A 26,354-nucleotide genomic window follows, 5' to 3' on the forward strand; every position below is an offset into this window, starting at 1 on the left:
GTTTAAAAGGTGAGACTTCTTGCTCTTTTCAATAGAGTAAGATTAAATAAATGAAATTCAATTCCACAGCATTTTTTATTATTATTTGAAAGAAAACACTTTCTTAGGTGATTGTGGAGACATTGGTGCTAATAGAACTCTTCTAAAGAATTCTCAGCATGTAAGTAAAACCCCTAAAGTTAATCCAACATTACCATTAGTTTCTGTTAATACTCTATTTTGTCTAACTGGTATCTTTTATCAATGTACATATCGTATTATGGTTCAAAGTTCTATTGATCCAAAGAAACTCTATGCTATAAATAAATTCATTTGCTGCAGAGTTTACACAAAAGGTTGCTATGCATATTCAGTGTATGGCCCTTTTTAAACCTTTTTAATTCAGGCAGAGGCATCTCTCTAAATATTTTAATAACTGTATCATAACACAGATAGAAATCAAACCCTCAGTGGCAAATTATGGGATAATTCAGAACATGCGATGGTGTTAATGTAAGACATAATGGCTATGTTTTGTGGAAGTACTATTGCTTCTGTTGGCAAAGAGTTGCTATGGAAAAAAAAAGGAATTGCTTATTATACCTGTGTCTTTTGAGGATAGTGGTAGGGTGACTAAAGTACAACTTGAGAGATGGAAGATAAAATGACTGCCCATGGATTACCACAAGCAAGCATGGTTGCTTAGGAAAGTTGGGGTCATTATGGTGCAGATTAAAGCTGTGTCCCTTGGCCGCGTGCTGCTTGTAACAGAAACAGGGATTTGGAGGGCTCATGTTTGCCAGAGTTTTTTGCAGATTTTTAAAGCAAATCTGAAGATAATCTCCATGAATTCACCTTCTCCCACTCTACTCTGAACTGATGTGGCCTCATCTCGAATACTGTGTTTTGGGCACCACAATATAAGAAATACGTTAAACTATTAGAGATTGTCCAAGGAAGATGTTGAAGGGCCTTGAGACGAAGATGCATGAGGAGTGGCAGAGCTCACTTGGACTGTTCAGCCTGAGGAGACTGAGGGGAGACCTCATCATAGACTGCAACTTCCTCGTAAGGGGAAGAGGGGCAGATTTGATCTCTCCTTTCTGGTGACCAGTGACAGGACCTGAGGGAATGACCTGAAGTTGTTCCAGCGGAAGATATTAGGTTGGATATTAGATATTTAGGTTGGATATTAGATATTTAGGTTGGATATTAGAAAAAAGTTCTTCACCCAGAGGGTGTCTGGGCACTGGAACAGATTCCCCGGGGGAGTGGTAAAAGCAGCAAGACTGACAGAGTTAAAGAAGCATTTGGACAATACTCATGGGCACCTGGTGTGACTCTTGGGGAGTGTCCTGTGCAGGGCCAAGAGTAGGACTCAGTGACTCTGATGGATCTCTTCCAACTCAGCTTATTCTGTGAGTCTGTCATTCTGTGATTCTAATCCAAGGGACTAGACTACCGGCAGACCCAGACTAAATTTATTGAATACTGGAAGTTCTTGGTAGGAAGTGCTTTGCTCTGCTGAACCACTCCATTGTAATTCATGATCTCCAATGAGGCTACACTGTTCATCTGACAGGTTGAGGTGGCTTGCAACACACCATAATTGTCAACTCCCTTAGTGTTCCCATTTTTTTCATCCAAATAATCATCACAAAATTGGGTCAAAATTCTTGACTGTTACTAAAATTTAGTTTGAATGTGTGTACCAGCTGACTTAAAGGGAGATAAAACTTCAAATTATCAAACATTTTCTTGAGTTTTTTTAAAGTGAAATTAAACCTGAGGAATTGTGACCAATATATGCAATTTTCTGAAAGATTAGTGAATAGGTGAATAGCCAAAGTAAGTCTTGTGAAAAGCATGGGCTGATATTTCATTACAATGTGTTAAAAAATTGACTTCATCACACTGCTCATTAGTACTTTCAGAAAAGGCTATAAATTTGCAGTACTCAGGTATACACACACTTGAGTCAGGATGCCCTCCCTGTTCCTACATTTTCAAAATGAATCTTACAGTTTTTCCATTTCTGTGTTGCAGTGACCCCTATGTGTTTATGGTGGCTATGTTAGTTAGAGGGAAACAGAGCTTTTCACAAATGCTATTGTATTTTGGATAGCTGAGGAGTTTGCCATTTGCTTCTAACTACTGTTGGTAGTTTCAGTCAAATTATTGGCAGTCTGTCCTTGTCGTTTTAGCAGCATCTAAGCATGTGAGATAGGGATCGATTGAACTGAAAAGTTAATTTTACTGCAATTTCTTCAGCATCAGAGGGAATTATCACAGCCTTGCTGTTGCTACTTTGTGACTCTGTACTGAACTTCAGCACCTAAGGCTGATGAGTCAAATCTCATTGGCCTGAAATCCACGTACAATTAAAATTAGACATTTAATTAGTCTTAATTAGACTTAAAATTCAAGACTGCAGTCTGCTCTGTATCGTGAGAACTAAAAGCAAAATACTTGGGTTTAATACCACATATTTTTTCTGAGTCTTTCCACCCTTAAGAGTTAACAGTAGTAACAGATTGTAACTGCTCTCTGTTACAAAGCTCTAAAATACTGTGTTGTAGGATACTAGCACAGAACTTTGTAAAAAAATCTTGATTGTTTTTTCCCCATGCTGTTCCCAAAATTACTTTTAATTCTTCTCCTAAGGGAAAACAGGCTGGCATTTGGAGGACATGTTGCAGATCTAAGCCTCTAGTTACTGTCAGTAAATGCTCTTGCTGCTGTAGCAGAGCTACTTTGGCATTCTTTCAAAGAAAAGATTGTTCATCTCAGCTGTTTCCAAAGAAAATACTTTTTTCTTCAAAGAAAATATAGTTTCTACTGTTAAAAATAACACAATAAGGTGTGATGTCCTATTATAATTTTATTATAATAATACAATAAATCATTAAAATTACTGTGGTTTTCTCCAGCTTATTTTAGAAGTTATTATGGGAATAAAAATGGTATTCAGGGGCTCAGCCTCTGACTCAGACTCCTCTCAGACTCCTGACCTGAATACATTTCCTAGTTTTCTCCAGAATAAAAAATTTCTGTCTAAAATTTGAATAAAATTAAGTTGAAGGGCAACACATCATCTCAATATATATTATAGAGCTATTAAGAAAAAAGTACCAAAGCACACATTATTTATGATCAGAAACCAAAATACCAAATGCATTTTAAAAATTTGTACATCAGAAGGAAATAGAATTTATTTTCTACAACCAGTCCTGGTTCCACACATCTACAGATACAACTATTTTCTGCATAGAGGGGCAATCATCTAGCAAATTCTTCCCCTGACAACTACACAGTTGAAACCTGCTGTGACTTACTGTTACTAATTTGATTATTTCATCAGTCACTGAGATTCCATTGCTTGAGACAGAAGAAGTGAATGTAATTGGAGCCCCCATAAAACAACTGGAGAGAAAAAAAATACATTATGAGAGCAGCACATAAGATAGGAGGAAATGTACTGCTGCATATTGTGAAGTATACAACATATCTTTCTCTCTGTTAGAGGAAACCTCCAAAGAAATTTAAAAAAAAAACTTGTAAAACTTGAGCAATAAGGTGACATTTAAGGGCAAATATAAGAAGGGGATGATCCTAAAATTGAGACTTTTTAATAGAGTACAGGAGTATTCTGTCTCTGTTTAGAAACCCAACATGAGCCAGTCAGCCATCTTTGATTATGGAATTAGGGGAGAAAGCAATCAGCATGTTTCTGTAAATCCTTTCAGTCACTAACCTGTCTACCTAAGACACTTCTCCCTATTCTCTAGCCTTATTTTTCTGCCATACCAGTTCTGGGATGTCAATCTTGATGCTTTTTTCTCTCTCCTTGTTTCAGGTAGTCGCCTCACTCCTCATGGTTTTACTGAGGATTTTGGTGTCCTTCACTTTGAAGAGCTGGCTGAAATCCAGCCAGAATGCTGGAGGGCTAAAACCTGCTTGAAAGCTGCAGCAGGGAGAAACTGCTGGCTTGCTGGATCAAGTGGATAGCTTTAGATTTTGTCAGGCTGTAAGGAAAGAACTTGCAGAGGCCTGCTGAGTGAGACTATTCAATGGTACTGGCTGCTGTCAGGGAGGGTGTAGCACCTCCTCAACCTGCTCTGCAATGTAATTGCTGTCAGATGACAAGCAAGGGAGACTGCTTTGTTTTCCCCTCTATACTGGCTGTGCTAGGGTAGTAGAAGTGTGAAAGAAGCTCAACAGCAGGTGCTTCACAGCTGACTGAAACAGGCTCTAGAAGCAAAGACTAGTACCTAATTTTCATATGTAGGGAAACTGGAGAGCACTCTAAGTGCTCTCAGAAGCTAACCCACCTGAAGTTGGAATGCTGAGAGGGAAGCTGCCTGCCCTGTGGGAATGCTGAGGAGGACTATTTTCAGCCTAGATTGCACTCAGCTGCCTTTGATGCTGTGGAGCCATTGCTGAGGAATTATGCACCAAAAAAGACCCTTAGAAAAGAAGTCCCTATGACATGTCTTTCAAAAGAATTATGCTATTAACAAAAGAGAGTTGTACCATTTTTTTCTAAAATTGCTGGGGGTTTGTTATCTTTTGTTTGGTTGGTTTTTGTTTGTTTTTTGTTTTGTTTTTTTTCTTATACAATGTGGAAGATCATTTTTTTTTCCTTTTACCTAATATTATTCATCTCAGGATCCCAGGAAAATATTTCAAATACCAGAATGTGCATGTGGCTTTAAAGAAGTGTGCTAGGTTGGGATTTGTCTGTAGGTTTTGTATAGTTGCTTCTCAATTACTTAAAACTGACCAAGATGGGAGGAGAAAGAAAGAAAAATGACAGACTGTTTCCTATATGTTGTTCTGCCTTTTGGAATAAAGCATATTTATTTCACCTTTGTTTTTCAGACCATTTTCAGTATATGCGAGCTATTACTTTGACTGCATACTGATACATTTTAATGAAAATCTCTTCATTAATTTTGCAGTGAATTTTTCTTCTTACACCATGCCCTGAAGGTTCTTCCCACCCCTGTACATTCCTCTGAGTTTCTTGGTGGTTTAGCATCCTAATATACCTAGAGGGGCTGCTTGATGTCGTATTCATAGCAACATCTGCAAACAAAATGCAGCCTACAAGTTTCTGCACAAGTAAGCACTTTTAGGGCAGATATATATGTGCCTTTCTCTGTCATTAAAGTGAAGATCACTTCCTTTTCAAATTGCTCATAGAGCTAGTTTCAGCAAACTAACTTTTATCTGTGCAATCAATTGCTTGCACAGTAGGAGACCCCCTTGCATACACAAGTGGGAAGAAATACTCTTCCCCTTCTGGTGTTTCCTAAAGATTACTTTAGATCAGTTTCTGAGCTGTCTAAAGGCTTCTAAGTTTTCTATAATACATAGAACTTTGGTACCCTGTTAAGATACCTAAGGACAATTAAGGGAGCAATTACCTTGTTCTTTGATTATTTGAATTTAATTTGATAAGCTGAATTTTGGCTCAGCTGTCAGAGACAAATGTTTCAAGCCAGCTGTAACCATACTGCATTCACACAGGACTAAATTTGGGCATACCTCATCTCCTCAAATAATTTGCAAAGTAAACTGGTTTATGCTGAAGATTAGAAAACCAAAGGCTAGGACTAGGAACAAGCTGTTCCATATATGGAACTTGGAAGAGAAGAACTTGAAAGAGTTGATGCTCAATGCCAGAGCTGCAGTATCAGTTTGCAGCCTTCACTGTTTCTCCATGCAGTAAATCACATCTGCAGGTTTGTCTTCCTCAACCTTTACCCAAAACTCTTGTGCTTGGAAGCAAGATGTTTGACTGACGTTGCCAGCTGTCATCATACAGGTGTGCAGTGCCATCAGGAGCCTGCTGTCTTACAGTGGCAAGCACTGCAGGTGTTAGTGAGAGCTTTGTTTATTATTTTCCTTCCAAATGTGTAGGGGTTGTATACTGGAACATGAATACCATCTGTTGCACTCTTGAGGTGTCGACTCTACAAATAACTTAGAAAAAGGACTGCCTTTCTGCTGCTGTAATTTAAAATATTTCAGCTGTCTGTACCTGTGTGAGTTTGAGGGGTTTTGACCTAGGTTAAGCTAGCTTTCTGTTCACATCTGCATATAGGAATCTTTATTGATCCCTAGAAGACACCTGACTGTGTAAGCAGTGCTGATTACATTCTGCTATTTAATTCAAATTTAGTCTCTGCTCAAGGCTGGCTGCTAAAGAGTCTGTGTTAGTTAACAGTGCAACACAGTTTAAGAGATTGTAACACAAATGGGTACCAAGAATGTTTCTACTTTTCAAGGGTTCCACTGCAGCTGTACCACAGTGCACATCACATCAAGGTGCAGTGGAACCTTGATGTCCTAATGGCTGTGGAGCTATGCTCTGAAAGTGCATTTCAGCTCCAGACTATAATTCTAGTGCATGTAACCAACTGCTCTTCAGATAAGATATATCTAACAAAGAAACGCCTTGCTACTTGAGATTAAGTGACTGAATAACAAAACATCAATTTTTTCCTAGTTTCACAGTGGTTCTGTGATGTCATCAGTGAATGGGCAACTGTGAACAGAGCATTACACATGTGCTTTGTCCCATAGAATCATTTAAGCTGGAGAAGACCTTTAAGATCATCAAGTACAACTGTAAATTCAGCACTGCCAAGTCCAATACTAAATCTTTTCTCTAGGTGCCACATCCACATGTTTTTACATACATTCGGGGATGATGACTCAGTTACCTCCCTAGGCAGCCTATTCCAGTGCTTGACAACCTTTATGGTGAAGAAATTTTTCCTAATGATCAACCCAAACCTCCTCTGGCCTAGCTTGAAGCCATATCCTGTCATCCAATCACTTGTTACCTGAGAGAGGAGACCGACCTCCAGCTCTTTTTACAACATCCTTTCAAGTAGTTGTAGAGAATGATAAGGCCCCAGGTCCAGCTCGCAAATGCACTTCTCATCAGACTTGTCCTCCAGACCCTTTAGCACATCTATTGCCCTTCTCTGGGCACACTCTAGCACCTCAATATCTTGTGGTAAGAGGCCAAAAACTGAACACAGTATTCAATGTATTTTGCCTTGTACCTGTGCAATTGAAGAAACTCTGATGCCCCAAGTATTGTTATAGAATACACTTGTTCTTCCTCTTCCTTTGCATCTTCAAGGCAGCACTTCAGTTATGTGATTGTAAGAATACCAAAACTGGACTTGTTTTATAGAAATCTACTGGTTTCTGATTAATTTTTCCTTTTACAGAGAAGCTGATGATCTCTCTCAGCTTTTCTGTATAGTTATGCCCTCTTTATTTCAGTCCTGCTGTGGATGTGTTTCTGGGTATCCTTTCCTGAGTTAATCTGGGGAAAGCTTAACTCAGGAGAAGGTATGTATCTGTTTCAGTAAGGCAAGTATGCTTATTCCTTCAGGAGCACAGAGGTTCGTGTCAGACTTGATAATGCCAGCAATAATGAAAATTCAATGTTTTCAGTCTGTGGTCTTAGCTGAATAACCATTAAAAAAGCTGAAGCAAAAAAGCATCAGATTTTCTTGTATGTTCACTCTACTGAGTGTCCCAAAAGATTTTCAGGCCAAGTCCAAGTAATTGTTTAGGCATTCAACAAAACCCTCAAAAACTATTGACATGGAGTACCTTGTAGGAACTTGGATGGTAAATCCTGCCTCTGTGGACTAGTTGCTCTCTGTATAATCCAACTTGAGCGAACCAGTAGGTTGGCAGTATAAATAAGAAGGAATAAAAAAGTGCACTTGCATACAAGTGTCTTGTTTTCAGCCATGGACAGGGTTAATTTTTCACAGCAGCAGTGAAAGTGCAGAGCCTGGAACCCTGTGGGCATGGCCAGCAACCTAATGTTATTCCATACCATTTAGGTCATTGCCAGGGGTAGGGCAATCTCTCCCTTGCTTCCTGGAAGAAAGGGCATTCCTTTCCAGATCTGAAAAGTGTGGTGGTGGAGGATCTGTCTGCCATTGTTTCATTGTCCCAGGCCTGGTGTTTTGCATGAAGCCACACTCTCTTTGTACACTTTAGATATTAGTATTGTTGCTGTTGTTTTCTTATCTCACTGCTGTTTCCAGTAAAGTGGTCTTATCTCAACCCATGATCTCTGCCTCTTATGCTTTCAACTGGAGGGGAAGGGAAATGGAGTGGCAGTGGGAGCACTAAACTGGGGAATACCATGCCTAAACCATGACAGTAAGCTAAAACTGATCTGCTAAAACCTTTGTGGATCTAGCTGTAGGTGTCTGTCACATAAGAAACTGAATTGTCACTCAGATCCAATCTGGAAATGACCTGCTGGAAGCTACTCAAAATCTACCCTAATTGACCACTGTCACTTAGTTACAGTTTTTGTAGGCAGAGAAAATGTGACTGCTTTCTGTAAATTGACTCATTGGGTACAAAGAGAAATCTTTGATATCTTACAAACATCAGTCATATGAACTGGAGACTAAAGTAAAAACATCAATTACATCTTTTTCACTGTTTCTGTTTTGCCAACAAATAATGAAAGTGTTCCAATCAAATGACAAAAAATGTTAATCCTCATGAAATGGTGTACATTTTTTACATTAGTGCAAAGATCAGAAGAATGTAAGGATTACTGTCAGAATATCTGATTTATGGCTAGTCAGCATAAAAAAAGACAGGTTAAGAGGCAGGAAAATTAATACATTATAGTCAAAGACACAGCAACCCTGAACAAAAATTGATAATGGAGACAATTGCAAAGATCAGAAGTCTTAAGGTACTGCTTGATGTATGGGCCATTGGAGAAACTACTCAAGCATATCTTTGCAGAGGCTGAATCAGAAATTTGTAGTTGAAAGAAGGGAGAGGAATAGGACACACAAGGCTTCTCACATGTTTCATGGGAAAGATTTAATTTACAGGATAGTGGAGTAGGATTGTCAGATTATCTTCATCTGCAGAAGACAAATACATTTCATCTTTACATCTTTTTGGGAGCAAATATTTTTGCTGTCTTGAAGTTTAGTTGTTTTATGATAGATTGACTTATACAAGCAACTCCTGAACAAGGTTTTTATTTGTTGTGATGAGCTCATTTCTGTTCTGTTTGGAATAAATAGCATCCTGTTTTAGGATGTACAATCCTTCCACTGTGTGCCAGCACTGTTCAGCAGTAAGTAAAACTTTATTATCAACACCATTTTCAGCACAAATGAAAAACACAGCCACATACAACCTTCTCTGAAGAAAATCAACTCTATCACAGCCAAAACTTTTATACTCCTGTACACTGGAGTGTAAAAATGAACTGATTTCTGAGAAAGACTTTATTGAACCAGATCTTTACCATGGTTAAGAGACAATTAAAGACCATACTATCCATCCAGAAAACCCTGAGGAAGGGATCACACCTGAGAGGTATCTGGTGCTTCTTTCCATAGTGAGGTATGAGTCCTCTTACTGCAAGCCATCTGACCTGTTTTCATGGTTTTTTTTATCAGTATTATGCACTATAAAAACTTGTGTATGTTATTCAGTAAAATGCCCATTTTTCAGGCTTAGATGTGCTCCCTAAATTCATGCCATTTGGAGAATGAAAAAGTCAGCTAATCTTCCAGCATCAGTTACTCAATTCTCTGCCTATTCTCTCTTGCTTGATTTAGTAAAATGGAAACATTTTTTTTGGAATTCAGGAGAACTGGCTAGCTTCTCTTCTGATGAGACTTTCCCAGGCTTTAATGTGGGCTCACTTCTGCAAGTGGCCTAATAAGAAGAATCTTTGTACATGCTGCCCTGTGCTAACAGCAGCATTTTACTCTTCCTTCCTCTCGAGTGAGGCTGCCTGATCATGTGTCTCCTGACCAGCTGTTTTGAGCAAAGCAGGCCTTGACCAAGTCAGCCAATGAAATGTGCAATGTTAGCAGGAGGTCAATCAGGAGGTCAATCACTTGAGATGATTGTATATATTATTTTCTGCAACCTTTCTTCTGGTTCTGAGAAATAGCATTTCTTTTGCATTTGTCTACCTTCTCCTCCTCCAGCCACTTGCAGAGAAACTCAGGCTTCATGATCTTTCAATTCTGAAAGTCCTTTAAGTCAAAGTAGTTGTACAACACACAGCAGAGTAAAGAGGAAATTATATCATGGAAGAAGGTCAGTAAAAGTGAAGTGAGTATTGGTTATGAAGCTTGTGGAGATCTGCACTTGAAACCCTAAGTACTGATAACGGTAGTGTGTGAAGCTGTATTCCTTCTTTTGGACACATTCTCAGAATGGCCACAGTAAAGTGAGACAAGTCTTTTATCCAGGCAGGGTTTTTATGGGCTTTGTATTTTCTGTGTTGATGGAATCAGTTTAGGGCCTTTCCATTATATGAACTGGGTCTTTGGGCATTTGTGTTATATTTTCTACCTCTCCCCTTGTCACACCCAAGAACCATTCCTATGTGTGCACTCATTACAATTCTGCCAGTTAGAGAGCAGAAGCCTCTGATAGGAAAATAATTAGCAGTACTGTCCAACAAGTCCTATAAATTTAAATGAGTAAGGTTACAAAAATGTAAAAACCCCCAGCATTTTTTCAAAAGAAAAGGGATTTCTCAAGTTGAGTAAGTTGAAAAGTGCTACAAAATAAAATTTTCTTCTCCTTCTCTTTCTAAAAGCTCCATAATGATCTATACACACATTCCTTGCCCTGGTGTTTATTTTATGAAGTCTTACAGGCTTCTACAAACCTATTTATGTCACTAGACCCCAACTGAAGTGTGCATAGGTTGTGTAAATGGAGTTTAAGAGAGCTCCTGGTTTCAGCTTCATAGATGACTTATTTGTTCTCTGCCTGATGAGAAGAAATAAAAATCAAATTTAATGGTTGACTGCCAGTGGTGACTTCCAGGCTTTTTCTCTTTTTTAAAAATCTGTTGTTATAGTCAAGTGTCAAGAGAGTCTTGAAAAGACCTGTAAAAGAAAAAAGGCAATCACTAACACTACAAAAATTTAGGTTTGAAAATAACCTCTCTGCCTATAGGACTGGGGGACTGAGAGAAAAACATGGTATTTCTGGGCCTGAAGCTCATGTTATGTGTCTTTTTCTATGTTTTGTTAATAAATAATTTTCTTCACAAGTAAATATTGAAACAGAATAATAACCCAAGGCTTACTTTACTAGGGAACTTGGAGCTGAGTGTTAAGGTGTTTGGAAGCCTGAAATGAAATCAAAAAAGATAAATCCTAAGTATCAGTATCAACAAGGTACAGCGTGAAAAATCTATTGTGTTTTTTGTAAAATATTTGCCTCTGATTTCAAAAAAAGTATTTCTACTGTCTTGTTTTCACCATAATTTAGATATATGCCCATGTTATGTAAACTTGATGGTAAACCACATAACTTCTCAATTAGATGTAGTCAAAACGTATCTTTAAAATCAGATTTTATAGGGACACAAGAAAATTAGTGTAAAGCTGGGGTTTTTAGCCAAAAAATATTGGTCCACATTTGAAGCTCTGAAGTACTAAAAACACCTGTCAGGCAATTTTGGTGTTATCTTAACTTCAGCTTTTTGTTTATCTGACCAGTGAGTTTTTCCATTATATATCATTAGTTGCACAACTCCATGTTCTTGAATTGGATGAGATCGCTCTTTGCCCTTTGGACTAATTGGTCTGCCCTTCAGTGAGGACTTCACAGAATCACATAATTGTTAGGGTTGGAAGGAACCTCTGTATATTACCTAGCCCAAGCCCCCCTGCTTGGACAGGGTCACCCAGTGCAGGTTACAGAGGAATGTGCTGTAAATCCCCGGCCATTGCACGACAAGTTTATTTAAAAGTGGCTTAAGGTTCTACTTTTCCCTGAGGTGGCACAAAAGAAAGCTTGACAAAAGTTCTTGGGAGGTCAAAACACAACCTTCACTGGCAAGCATTAGAAGATCAGAAACTGGCAAAATTTCAATCAAAATAAAGTATTTCACAATGAATTGATTCTGCACACTCTAACGTATCCAACCTTAAAATACCCAGATTTCAAGAAGAGGAAATTAGTAGAAGAAAAGGAGAGAAAGAGAGAAAAAAGAGAGAGACAAGAAATGTACAGCTATCACCCTTGGATCCAGTGTGGTCTCAGATGCCATAAACTCCATGGACAATAGGGACTTAGCCATGTGTGTCTTTGTGCAATGGTTTTTAGTCTGCTCTGGCCTCCTGTAGCCACAACTCTCCATCAGGTGGGGCTTTTGATCTGACAGCTACTCTGGGTCTAGACTGCAACTCCAAAGGGGATTGCCTGTGGGGCAGAGGACTGTTCCATCTTTGCAGAACTTGATCTGCCCTTTCCTTCCACACACATCTGAGATTTTTTGAGCCAGTAATCATTCTTTCCAGTCTCTCACATACATGCAGGTGAGTTTTGTTATTGTTTTTGTGGTAGAAACACTTGTTTAGGCTACTATTAACTTGAAAATACTGATCAAGGTGGTAAAAAATATTTCCAGATCTCATAAAATAATGTGGGTTTAATTACCAGTTGAATACAAAGAAGAGGGGTTTTAGCTTGCATGTCTACTGAACATAAAGTGTACATGAAAACAGGAAGAAGATGCTAAGTACAACCACTTCACATATTTAAAAAGTATTATCTTAGTGTTTGAAAGCATGAAAATAAAGGATTTATAACACGATAATTAAGTACAGCCAGATTAAAGATTGGTAGATATCCGTTACAGAAGTTAGAAGCAACCAAATACGTGCAAGAAAAATCAATCCCTCTGACTATGGGTTACCAAAAGGCTGGACCTCAGTGCCTAGGCTGCTGGTAAAAATTGCATGCCAACCTCCCTGCTGTTACATATGGTGAGAAGCAGCGCACTAGAGCACAGGCTGAGGCTGGTGGCAGAGGCAAGGCCTGGTAAGACCAGCTATACGTTTATTACCTGTGATTCAGAGGTGTTGATGGGTTGATGAAGTTTGCCTTTTTGAAACAGGTAACAATTTTAGAGCAACCTTACAACCAGACACTGGAAAAAGGGTTGGGAAAATGCAAATATGTTGTTGAAAACAATGCTGTCCTATTTCCTCATACTAATGATTTGAAGGAGGATGTGAGATAACTAAGTGTGATCTTGGACCCTAATTTTTAGTATCTAAGACTAGGTTTGGATTCATAGACAAGTGAAGTGATATGTAACACATTGTTAGCATTAGCAAGTGCACTAGGTTGCTCTTATGGGTTTCAACAGTAGTACAGTGTTTTCCTATCTGTAAATAAAATTGCATCTTATGCTCATTATTTGCTCTGTCATGTGAAATACAGGTGAAACTTGAAATCCCGCTGTGGTTGTTCATCTTGTAATGCCATTCTCATGGAAACATTGCAATGATTTTTTTCAGTTTCTTGGAAGCCAGAACATAAAAAAGATCAGTTATTGATTGTGCAATTGATTATTGCAAAACTGGAGAAAAATATAGAGTAGTGATTGTTATTTCTACTGAAGTATAAATATATATAAACCTTTCTGTTCAAGGGTGGCAAACACAGGAATGGTTTGGGGTAGTAAGTCTAAAGACACAGAAGCTGGGGACCTGCCCAAAAATGCATTACATGCCTAAGTATTCTGCATGGCTACCACTTTTATTTAGACTAAATACACAAACTTATATGGAGTTAAGAAAATACCTAAGTAAGAGTTACAGCAATTTATAAAAGTATTTTTGTCCTCCCCATGATGCTAATACATATTTCTTAAAAAGTAAATATTTTCAAAGGAGCACAAATTCTTAAATGTTTTATTGTATATTATTATATTGTTCTACATTATTCTACATTAATCTAAAAATTAGACAGGTAAAATTTTTATAATCTCCCTTTCTGAACTGACCTATATTTTGGTTGGGAAATAGAGAGGAACAGGTGAAGAGCTCCTTCCCATTATGTACAGTATGCAAGAATTTGTCTAAATATAGTTTTCAAACTAGGAGCTAATAATGTTCTCATACAGTTTCACTGTCATTTTTGAATATATAGAAACTTAGGAAGAACACTTTATGTTCATAAGGATATAGTCAAAATGGTAGAAACACTGGACAGTTGTAGTCAGTACTGTTTTCAAGGTGTCTTTTCATGAATAAGGTGTTTTTAATCCAATATCTTTTTCCATGCTGTGCTTTCAAAAATCAGTTAGAAATTTAATTATTCTTAAACATTAAAAATTGACTCTTAAAAGATTAATTCATCAGCTGAAAAAAAATACTTTCAGGACTCATCATATCACTCAGCTGGATTCATTACTGTGATTTTTACAGTCCATTTTTATAGTGCATGTTCCATTGAGATTTCCATTCTAAAATTGGAGCAATAAGTCAGAGCTCATGTTTCTTGTAGGAAAATAATAAATGGCATACCAGAAATCTCTGGAGAGTTTAAGTTGAATGATCTTTAAATAATTCTTCCCTTGTAGGTCATCTAGAACACATTTATAGCCATGGACTTCAGGGGTTTCCTTTCTCCTTACTTGACCTAATTTTTTTAGGTAAAATGTGTTACTGTAATCAGTTCATTGAACAACTAAATGCTGAGGTGAAATTTATGACCTTTTTGATAGAACCTACATGTTTTGCTCACCAAAGTGGATTTTTTTTTGCAATGACTTTGTGGCAGGTTTCCTTGACATCTTTTCAGACTAAAAAACATGTGTTAAGCTTAGTTGGTTTCCATCTGCTCAGCAGACCATATTTGATTCATTTTGTCAAAAATTTCTGCTAACCAAAATGTCTCTTTCCTCCCCAGAACACTTTTTCCCCCCTTTTATTCCCTCCTCTATTTGTTTCTTTTTGTAAAGCTTTTAGTTCCTTTAAACGTCGGTAATGCATGCCAGCTACAGTAAGAGGCTGTGAGGAAAAAAAAAAGTATTTGAAAAACTAAAGTTATAACAAAACCTTTCCTGCAAGATACATCTTGGTCTTGTTTAAAAGGTGGTGTTATTTCCAGTAGGGTGTAGGCAGCACTCTAAACGACTCCAAGTGTGTAACTTTGCAGTGAAAAAATAGGGAGGGAAAGAAAAAGTGTGTTCCATGGGAAAAATATCCCCTTCATTTTGCTACTCCATCTTAAGTCATGCTCATTTCCCAAGCAATGTCTAAATCTCCAGAAAACCTGAAGAGTAACAAGAAAATGTGTTTGCAGCACTGCACTGAGAATGGAACCACTGGAGAGCAGATGAACATAATGAGGAGGCCAGTGGTTTTCTACAGAGCTGCCGCTGACCTTGGGGTTTTGCTGCTGTGCCTGGGCTAGTAAGAATGGGACCTACTCCTGTTGTGCAGACCCATTCCAGTCCTCCTTCTTATAATGTCTTTATTCCCATTGGAATGATATACACCTCCATCTTTACCTTTAGAATATTGTAACTGAAAGGTTTTTTGCTATCAGTTTTGATTTTTTTAAATTTTTATTCTGAAAGACACTATTTTTATTTGCCAAGGGCCAGTTTTTCTGAAGCTAAAGCCAAACTTTAGGTTCAAATGTAAAGCAAAATTATAGAATATTAATTCTATAATAACAGAATTGTAATCACAGAATGGTTTGGGTTGGAAGAAACCTTAAAAATCATCTGGCTCCAGCCCCTCTACCATAGGCAGGGACAACTCCACTGGACCAGGTTGCTCAATGTCCCATTCAACCTGGTCTTAAACACTTCCATGGATGTGTCACATCCACAGCTTCTCTGTCAACTTGTTCTAGTGCCTCGTGATGGCCACAGTTAACTTCCATATATCTAACCTAATTTCCCCCTCTTTCAGCTTGTACTCATTAGTCCTTGTCTGGTCACTACAGCTCCTGTTGAACAGTCCCTCTCCAGATTCCCTGTTGCCCCCCTTCAGATAGTGAAAGGAAGCTATGAGGTGTCCACACAACTTTCTCTTCTCCAGGCTGAAGACCCCTAACTTCCTCTGCCTGTCAGTAGCTAAGTATTATTATGGTAACTATACCTGAGGGAGAAAAATGGCTCAAAAGATTAATTATCTCAGCAGGATTTCATCAGAGGTTATGGATTAATAAAATAACTGAACTTTATCCTTCACATGCAGATGGCAAACAACCCAAATTCATCCACTATGCATAAATAGACTCACCAGATCTAATGGATATATGGCTAGCTGCAGATGACGAACTCTGAGTGACAGCAGCGTGGGAGTATTTAAAATGCCCAGGTATGTTCATTTTTCTTAACTATAGCCAATTAGTAAATTAGTGTTGAAAAGTATTTCAGAAGGGATTTTGACCATAAGAAGAATGCAGTAAGTAAAAATCACAGGGCTAGAGGGCCTGTTCTGGACCAAAAACTTTAAAGGTCATGTTCTTAATTTAGTCTATCTGAAAATGTTAAATAAATAGCTGAGCTACCTTGCCTATACTGTGCTTGTATTAATTTGGCTTCTATTCAGAAATGTTGAAACACTGTAGAAGAAAAATTCTACTATTTCTTTTGTCCATATTTACTCATTGCAAGTTCTCTAGGTAACCAAATAGAAACAACATTTAAATTCAGTGTTCTAGGGTGATTAGTGTAATGTTTCAGGGTTTATTTGTTCTGGCATCTAACAAAATGAATAGCATGACTTTCTATCAGACTGGTCTAAATAAAAGACCTTCTTTCCTTTAATCTGTAATTTTTTCATGTGTGTGTGTGTGTAAAGCCTCAGAGGCTGTAGACCAACAACCATGAAAACTGAAATCCTTTGACTATTAAATTACCTTGATATTACCTACACAGCCTTTAACAAAAACAGGTTGCTAACTCATTCCCTGGTCTCTAGGTTGCAAGCAGTTATTTATATTTCCAAAAGTGCAATCACCTTTCATTCTATCTCCCTTCTATCTCTCTTCATTTATAGAGCATACCTGCCTGTTAAAGCTTTTGATTTGACAGGTCAGAAATCTACTCCCTATGGTTAAATGATATTTCATCTATGAATTGCTTATATAAGATTCAAGACTGCTTCTCTCAGATTTCAGCTTTCCTAGATTCAGTCCTTGGTCATAGCCAAGGTGGAAGCCATCCTTTTGTCCATGTTTTTTCTTTAGAAACATAGGAAAATATAGAGAGTAAATTGCAGTTGTTATACACAACGGTGATAATTAATGATCTATAGATCCCAAAATTTGTCTTTATAGAATGGAAACATTTCAGTGACTAATTTTTTCTCTGTTATTGTGTTTGAAGTGATGCACTTTCTTTCTGACATGTTCAGAAGGCTGTGGAAAACTGTAAAAACTCTTCTACAAATCCTCTTTCCCTCTTTCTCTTTGTCTTCTTTAACTGCACATCTTTAATTGAAACAAACTTTGATTTTTAAACTACATTTCCTCTTCTCCTCAGGAATTTGGGTGGCTTCTATATGTGGGTAACACTAAAAAGCAAAGAACAAAAAGCAGAAAAATACGGATGTACTAGAAGAAGACTGATGGAAGAGGGAGGATAATATCCTTCCATCTGAGGTCTCCTGGGATAAAGCACTCTAACACCTGGAATTAAGAGTGCATCTCTAATTCTTGCTCCTGTTTCTCACCCTCTAATTATAAGGCATTTTAGAAAAGAAATAAAATAAACCAAAACCAAAACTTTTTTTTCTCTTTTCTATGACAATGTTGTGCTACAGACAAACAGAAATTCACTGGAGTAACGAAGAGCACTGGAGCCTTCAGTTTTGGTGAATTTCACTCTCTTCCAGGCATACTTGTTAATTTTACTTGTTTATTTGTAAATAGAGACAGCTTCAACATAACAAACATCTCATGCATATCTCTTCCTAAGATGGTCTTATTTTAGGATGTGCACCTGAAAATGAGAACTCAGATTCCAAATTCAGATTGGTCCAAGGAATAGAGAAACATTTAAAGCTCAGGAGGAACATAATCTCTCTAATATGTCTGTAAATCCCTAATTCAGATAGTTATCTTGGTTTTGTATATGTTGTGGGGTTTTTTTCATTTAAATTGTCATTATTAAAATACACCAGAGCACCAGAGCACTGTGACAAGCTATTGGAAACCTGTTTTGTGAGGCAAGGCAAGACAGTTATAACTTTGTTTGGAATAAGAGTCAGAAGAAATATTTATAACAATAAACAATATTGTTATAAATTTTTATACTGTATATAATATGTAAAGATTTGTTAAAATATATATTGATATATATTTATATAAATTTTATGATTTTTTATAATAAGGTTATAAATATTTTTGTAATAATGCACATGAGACAATTTAGTTAACCATTTAATGCAGTAAATTAACTAACAAGTAAATTAATATAAAAAGACTGTGCCCTTCAATGATTTTATTTCTTCATTTTCTGGAAGTATAATGGTGTGGTGAAATAGAAAGGAAGATCTGAAACTGAAATGAAATCCTTGTTGGAGCATGCATATCCTGAGTGTCACAAGTAGGATAATTTGTTCTCCAACACCTAATGTGTAAGGACAATATATTCTGTGTAAGTATGGCTCAATTGGTTCTTTGTCATAAAGTGACCTGGAATGAGCAAGCTCTATAGCTCTTCAGTGTTTATTACAATAAAATAATAGTAAAATTAAATAGAAGGGTCTGGTTTGGAAGGATCTTGAAGGTCACCACTTCCAGAGATGAGGCATCCACAACCTCTCTGGAAAGCTCTTCCAGTGTCTCACCATAACGAAGAAAAATATTTCCTTCTAATATTTAATGTAAACCTACCTTCTTTGAGTTTGAAGAAATTTCCCCTTGTTCTGTATCTACATGTCCTTGTGGAAACTTCCTCTCCTGCTTTCTTGTAGCCCCCTTTAGGTACTGGAAGGTGCTCTAAGGTTGCCCTGGAGTTTGCTGCAGGCTGAACAACCCCAACTCTCTCTTCCTGTCTTCAGAGAAGAGGTGCTCCAACTCAGAGATCAGGTGCTCTGATCATCTTTGTGGCCCTCCTCTGGGCTTGTTCCAAGAGATCCATGTCCTTCTTATGTTGACAAAGATTTCTAAGTCAGTGATGATTCATTGAATGGGAAGCAAAGATTTGAGTTACAGTGGCATCTCAAGACCCAAGTGAAGGAGGACAACTTCTCATTCCAGGAATATCAAACTTCTGTCCTTAGGTAATGAAAGTTGATTTGATAATTTCAAATTAACCTACTCTGCCCTGCACATAGATTGTGAGTATGTTGCTTTTTAAAATTAATAATGAGTTTGATGTTACACAGGAAGGGTGAGAATAAAATTTTGAGCTGTCACTGCATCAATAATTCTCCCAGAGTCACACTGGGCATAACAGATGAGGACTTTTAACTATATGATGTGTTGCACCACAGTCCCAAAAGTTGCCAGTGGCTAAGAGCAGGAACATTTGTTCACACAGCATGGAATGAAAAACTGCTTTTTGAAGTGCTGAAGTGAAGGGCTGTTACTTCCCAAAATGATGCCTGATGAAATGCAAGTACTTAAAATTTTGTGATTGAATGTGCTCATGATGTCACCATCAAGCATATTTAATGAGTAACATGATCTCTATCTGACCTGCAACAAAATGCCTCTCTAAGAAAAGCTAAATAATAATGTGCTAAAAGCAGAAAATGTTCCTTTCAAAACTGAAATGGAATATTTCTGAGGAAGCTAAAGGTGGTTATGCAGCTGGTTTCAGGATTTTCTTATAACAGTTACAGTGTCTTAGAAACATACTGGGAGTTTTTTCATGATTTAATATATTTGCTCATATTTCTAGATTTAGACATTTACCTTAAAACAAGTCAAATGAATTATTTTGTAGCTTCTGATTTGGTCTTAATGCATCCCTGTGTTACAAAGATTCAATCTAGAAACCAGATGCCAAGGCTGGTAGATGTGGAAATATGGTATATAGACATCCTCATGTATTTCTGCTTTTTGAGTTACAAGTATTTTTGGAAAGATAGGGTAATTTAGCATTAATGTAGCAAAGAAAGTAAAAACCTGACCCATTTCCATTTCCATTGGTGTTTTGTAATTTTTAAATGGTCCCTTGCATAACTCTTTTGAAGTATATTCTAATACCCATTTTATCATTCTAGGTAAAATATCTTTTTTTTTCTTTTTTTTCTTGGACCAAACCTACTGGTGTCAATAACATTATTTGTGAAAGGATTGTGAGTGTCACAAAGAAGTCCATGTTGAGCCTCTGCTTCACATGCCAAAAAATCACCAGGTAAATTCATAAATGGGAATTCCACATGGAACAAGAACTCAAACGATAATGTATAATTTAAAAGCCTAAAAATTTTTCTTAGTTTTCAATAATTTAGATGTGCTTGTCTAGGGAGTAGAAAATAGAGATGAATAGAGATATGGGAACAAGGTATGTTGTGTAGCATCACATTACTTCAGTAAACAGTGAACACAACCTAGCCAAAAAAGCTTCTTTTCCTCCTTTTCCTACCACTCAAACCAAAGGAAACTAGAATAAGTAATGGGAATGTAAATAAATTAGAGAAGCCTCTCAAACGAAAACTCAGAGCATGAGATTTTTCTGAGAGAACTAACTCAGCATGTTGCCTACCTAAATCAGCAGAACACCTGCCTCCATTTGGGATCCAGGACTAAATTTTGTTCTTGAGTCTGTGTGAAAATCAGGTTAATTGCTCTTCTCAAGTGCAACAGGAGAAAGCTCCTGCCATTAATTACTGATAATTCCTCTGACCTCTGGGATGTAAAGGGAGAGAGAGATTTGGGCTTGAATTCCCTCATAAGACAATCAAACCCTTATTTGTTAAAATCATCACCATAGAGCATTTTGGCATAGATTTCTCATTCTCATTGCAACAGTTGTTTGATTTCTTAGTTAGGGGATTATCTTCAATTATTGCTGCAATAAGCAGGTGTCCTATTAGTTTTCTTTTGCATGTCACTGCTATAGTCAGTGAATGACAGCATCTCTTACTATAACCAAATAAATACTGTGTTATGAAAAATAAAAATACCTCAGCAGGGAAAAAAAAAAGTCTTAAGTTATAGTATGTTATCTCTGTCTCTGGACCTGGTTTAGGTTGTTTCACATAAATTGATGTCTTGAAAGTCCCCAGCCTCCTACAGGCCAGGTGCTTATTGTTAGGTCAAATTTGACAGCCTGCTCTTTGCTGACCTTTCAGTAGAACTAAAACTAGTTCCGTAATGTCCTCTCAGTTCCATCCCTTAAAATGAGTGAAGAAGGAAAGCATTTATTTCATGGATATCATTGAAGATTAGCCAGAAGATAAAAAGAATTGTGATTCATTAAAGCCATAGTGCAGCAAAAACTGCTAGCACCCTTTCCCATTGGAAACATAGGTTTCATTCTTAAACATCTGAAAAAATAGTAAATCTTATTAAGCAGATGTGATAAGGAAATAAAATAGATTGATAGGAAACTAGTAAGAATGTGCAGGAAGTACTGCATGTATGTATATCTCAGAAGAGATGAAGATGATATGTTGCATAATTTTTACAGATTTTTTTTTTAATTAAAAATAAAATCTAGAGCTTGAAGTAGTAACATTCATTTCCTTCACCAATACTATAGCTATATGTTCTTTGTATGATAATGTTTTTATTCCTTGAAAGAATGGTAAATTATTTTGAAGAAATTTTGTGGGCAGGATTGTTGCTGTTAGTTGTTTACTCAGTACACTAAATCTCAAACCCTGTATCTACACTTGACGTAGCCAAGTTTTTAAATGTGAAAAATAGTAAAAAACCTCCAATATAAAAAAGGTAATAAAAAATTAAATTTATTTTAAAATTCAGATTTTTAGAGTACCTTTCTGTTTCTTAAGGCACAGTCTTCAGATAATTTCGGATATGATTTTATTACAACTTTTGAATTATGTCTCCAAGCTCTTTAATAAAGGGACGTATGTGAATATTTAAATTTTCAAAAACCAAGTAACCTTTTAGTTTTCATTAAAATAGGTCCCTTACTCTTTGAATCATCAAGTTACATGGAACCTATCTATTCTAAGAAATGAGGAGAACCTGAAACACTGAGCTATTTAGCCAGATTTCAGGATTCAGGGCTCTTTTTTATGTTTAATTAGAAATACTTCCACTCTAAAAGTTATTTGCCATTAATTAAGTTTTTTGTCTTAAAGATTATCTACATGATAAACTTTGAGGCTCTTGGGCTCTCTGAACTCATGTGGCCAAACCACAAAAATGGAGATTAAATAAAAATGGTGATGTGGCACTGCTTATTAATTGAGAAGGATTCCAAAGCTATGGTAACACAGAAAGCACAGACTTTGAAGAGAATAGCTAGCACTTTTCTCTGTTTTGATTTGCTGTATCACCAAAGGTCCTTTTAACAAAACTGAAACGCTAAACCAGCTGCGCTAATCTGTTTTGTTCAGTTGTATGCTTTTAAACCAGGACACATTTAGAACTGAAATTGGCTTAAAACCCAGGACTCCATTCTGGCTTTCTTTGAAAGAAAGGTCAGGCTACAGGGTAGCCGGCCAGTTTCCTGTCTTTTCCCTTTATTCTGGTAGCTTGAGGGTAGCTTGTAGATTGTGCTAGAAAATATCTTGTCTAACCAAAATGCTTAGAGCCATTTTGTTTGCACTGCTTGGAGGGAAAATGAACAACTATTGCTATTCTAATCCCCTTGTAGAAAACCATCAATTAAATAATATTTTCTGGGAACTTCAATAAGTTTTACTCTTTTCACAGCCCAGCTGCAGCTTGCACTGACTTAATAAGATAAGTATATATGTATATACACATATAAGTATTTGATAATTTGTTAGTAAGGAAATATGAAGAACTCCTACCAGGAAGAATCAAACCAGAAATTGCAAGTGGGGTAACTGGGAGTCAAAAGGGAAGTCCCTGAATGCCATACACTCTTATACCTACATGTGGCAGCATCAGAACACCATTTAAGTATCAGGAAAGTAAAGTATAAGCATAAGCGAAAGTAAGAACTTAATGGGCACATGGTTCATTTGTCTACTTTGCAATGTCAACCTCAAGAGTGAACATTCTGCCATGGATCATCTGTTCATAATTCCTGCAGATGGTTTCCCTGCCTTTACAGAGCATTTGAGAAAGCTCTGTTAAGAACAACACCAATAGTAGATCATCTGGGAGTGCAGCTGTTATCCAGAGAGAAGTCAGATAGTAAGATGAAGGGAGAGGAGGAATAAATCAAAACCAGCCTGCTCATGGCACTTATCACATCATGCTCATTTTCCTTTACTGCAAATTTTAACATTTATAGGAATTGAGAAGATTATCTGAAGTACAAAGAGTCCTTATGGATTTCACCACAAGGACATGCATTCTGGAGTATTTGAACATTTTTTTTCAGTCAAGTCATTTAATATAGTCCACTTTGCAACTGACAGTGCAATGTTTACTGGATCAAAAGAAAGCTCTTGTGTTTAGCATGTGGATGCACTTATAAAGTCACATTAGGTAAACAATGCCTATGACTAACTGCTTTAATGCAAAGAAATTCTCATTCTTTCAGTTTCTCCATCTCACTGCGTAAAATAAAGCAAACTATTGCCTGTATCTGCACCTAAACTGTCAAATGGTCTGAAGGTTCACTTGCACACAGACTCAGGTGGGCTGGTTGAAAAGCATCTTTTAGAAAGTTCAGAGGTAGTTATCAGCAACAAGGCTATTAACAAACCTTTGATAGACTTGTCTTTAAAATGATTTAGTGTAAATGACCAGGATGAATTTTTCACAGAACTTTCTTTAGCCTTGTTTTCTAGGTTCATTCTGTCACGGAGCAACTTCTGAGCTGTATTCAACTGGTTGTGGTAAAGAGAGATCCCCAGTTAGTCACACTTTTGACTACCCAGAACAGTCTGGAGTAGCAGTAGGTTTATCCATGCACAAACTGGATGCCAAGCCCTATGAAACCACAGATAAAGTGCTTCCTGTATCAGCTACTTTTCAAACTACTATTTATGATGTCCATAACATTTATAGAATTATCTAGTTTGGAAGAGATCTCTTGAGGTTATCTAGAGCAACCTCCTGCTCCAAAGAAATCAAATTAAAGAAGGTAACCTTCTTGTACAAGGGTACAAATTTATGACCAAATTTATGGTATTTTTTTTCTTTTATATCTACTTGAAATTTTCTATGTGTCAACTTTAATCACTTGACTTGTCCTTATGCTTTACCCCTCTGATGGCAGTCTTCTCTTCTCCAGGCTGAACAACCCCAACTCTCTCTGTCTGTTTTAATAGAAAAGGTCGTCTGTATCATTGATGGATTCTTGTGGCCATTCTCTGGACTCAATCCAGCAGATCCACATCCTTCTTATGTTCAGAGACCCAGAGCTGGATGCAGTATTCCAGGAAGGGTCTCACAGGAGCAGAGCAGAAGGGAAGAATCACTTCCCTTGACCTGATGGTCACACTTCTTCTGATATAGCACAGAATATGGTTGGCTTGGCTTACAGAAGGATCATCCGCATGATCTTGGCAGGCATAGAGGTGAGACTGAGTGACAATTCCCTGTGTCTTCTTTTTTTCTCTTTAAACAGTCAATGGGAACTTCACCAGACTGCTGTGACTTCTCAAAGATGATGGAGAGTGGCTTAGCCACTTCATCAGCAGGTTCCCTTAGATCCCATGGACTTCTGCACCTCTCAATGTTCTCACCTTACCTTAAATGTTCTCAAACCTGATCTTCTCCTGCAGTGGGTGCTTCTGCATTCTCCCAGTTCCTGCCTATGTGTGGTGGAGTTTGAGGGTCCCCAGGATGAGGGAAGAGATGAGAATCTTGACTCCATGTTTCAGAAGGCTGATTTATTATTTTATGATATATATTATATTAAAAGAAAATTATGTACTAAAACTATACTAATGAAAGAGAAAGAAGACATCAGAAAGCTAGAAAGGAATGAATAAAAAAATCTCGTGACAGACTCAGAGAGTCCAACACAGCTGGCTGTGATTGGCCATTAATCAAAAACACTTCACATGCTGGGTTAACAATTCTCTAAATCACATTCCAGAGGAGCAAAACATGGAGAAGCAGAAGCTTCCCAGCTTCCCAGGAGAAGAAATCCTGGCAAAAGATTTTTCATAAAATATGTCAGTGACACCTATGCCTTCCATGATTTGAGTGGTGCATCTGAAGCACTTGCTGGTGAATACTAATAGAAAAAAGTAATTGAGTACCTCAGCCTTCTCCATATCCTGAGTAACCAGGTGTCCTATTTCTTACTGAAAAGGGCTCACATTTTCCTTTTATCACCACCATACTTGTAGAAACTTTTCTTGTTGTTCCTTCTTCATGTTATGTGCCCTTTCACAGAGAAATTTAAGTTTGGTTTCTGATGAAGCCATCTTGTTTTGTGGAGTGGCTGGAATTCCTTTGTGCTGCTCTTCTGCATCTGGTGCCTTCCTGCTGATTCTCTGATCCCTCTTCAGACTCTGCCCATCTCCTGCTGTCACTGGCATCAAACTGCCAGGATTGGGATGGACTGACTTCTCCTTCTATTGTAACTTTAGTTTAAAGCCCTCTTCACAACTTGGCAAGCCAATGATCAAAGATGCTCTTCCTCTTTTCTAGCAGATCATGATTCAGTGAAAGCTACACTTGCTTTATCTCCACAGCATGTTAAGTAATACCTAATCAAATAATAGACTCATTATTTCTTCAGTATATTTCTCAGGATACTTTGGCTGCAAGTGGAAGAATCCAGGTTATATAACCAATTTTATTTTCCTTCCCTTGATGTGATAGCGTGAGTCAGATAAAGTCTTCAGGAGTGTAACTACTGAATCTATCCCTTTCATGAGCAGCTGCAAGTTTGACATTTTGACTGCATTATCCCAAACTGCTATTATCTGTCATTTACTGTGGAGAGTAAGTACAGTTTAAATGGTTGAAATATATGATCAGCTAGCTAATAGAGAAAGAGCATATTGCTGCAAAGAGTTAAATATTAGTAAAATGTTGACTAATTGCATAGTGTTGTAACTACTTTTTATTTCAGTCTAGCAGTGGTGGAAAAGACACATTGTTTGGAAGCATGTATTTAGAAATCGTCAGGTATGTCAAAATACAATGTAATTGGATAAAAATGTGCATCAAATATAAATATATAAATTTAAATAGGTTCTGTTTTCTCTAAAAGGTTTGAGGAAATCTCACTTATCTAAACAGGAGAAAAGTTAGAAGAGGGAAAAGATGTAAATTAATTACATGAAATTTATTACATTGTAGGTGTTCTTACCTGTGAGTTCAATGAACATACTACATGCATGATGTTTCCTACATCATGCATGTGGTATATTTTAGTAGTAGTGCTGTATTGTGTGTGAAATCTGTGGTGCTTATTATGGGGTAATTATGCCAATTTTTCCTTTTTGTTTCCAAAATGCAAATTGCTATAAGCCAGA

The sequence above is a fragment of the Molothrus aeneus genome, chromosome 1 (genome assembly GCF_037042795.1).
Source record: "Molothrus aeneus isolate 106 chromosome 1, BPBGC_Maene_1.0, whole genome shotgun sequence".
NCBI lineage: Eukaryota > Metazoa > Chordata > Aves > Passeriformes > Icteridae > Molothrus > Molothrus aeneus.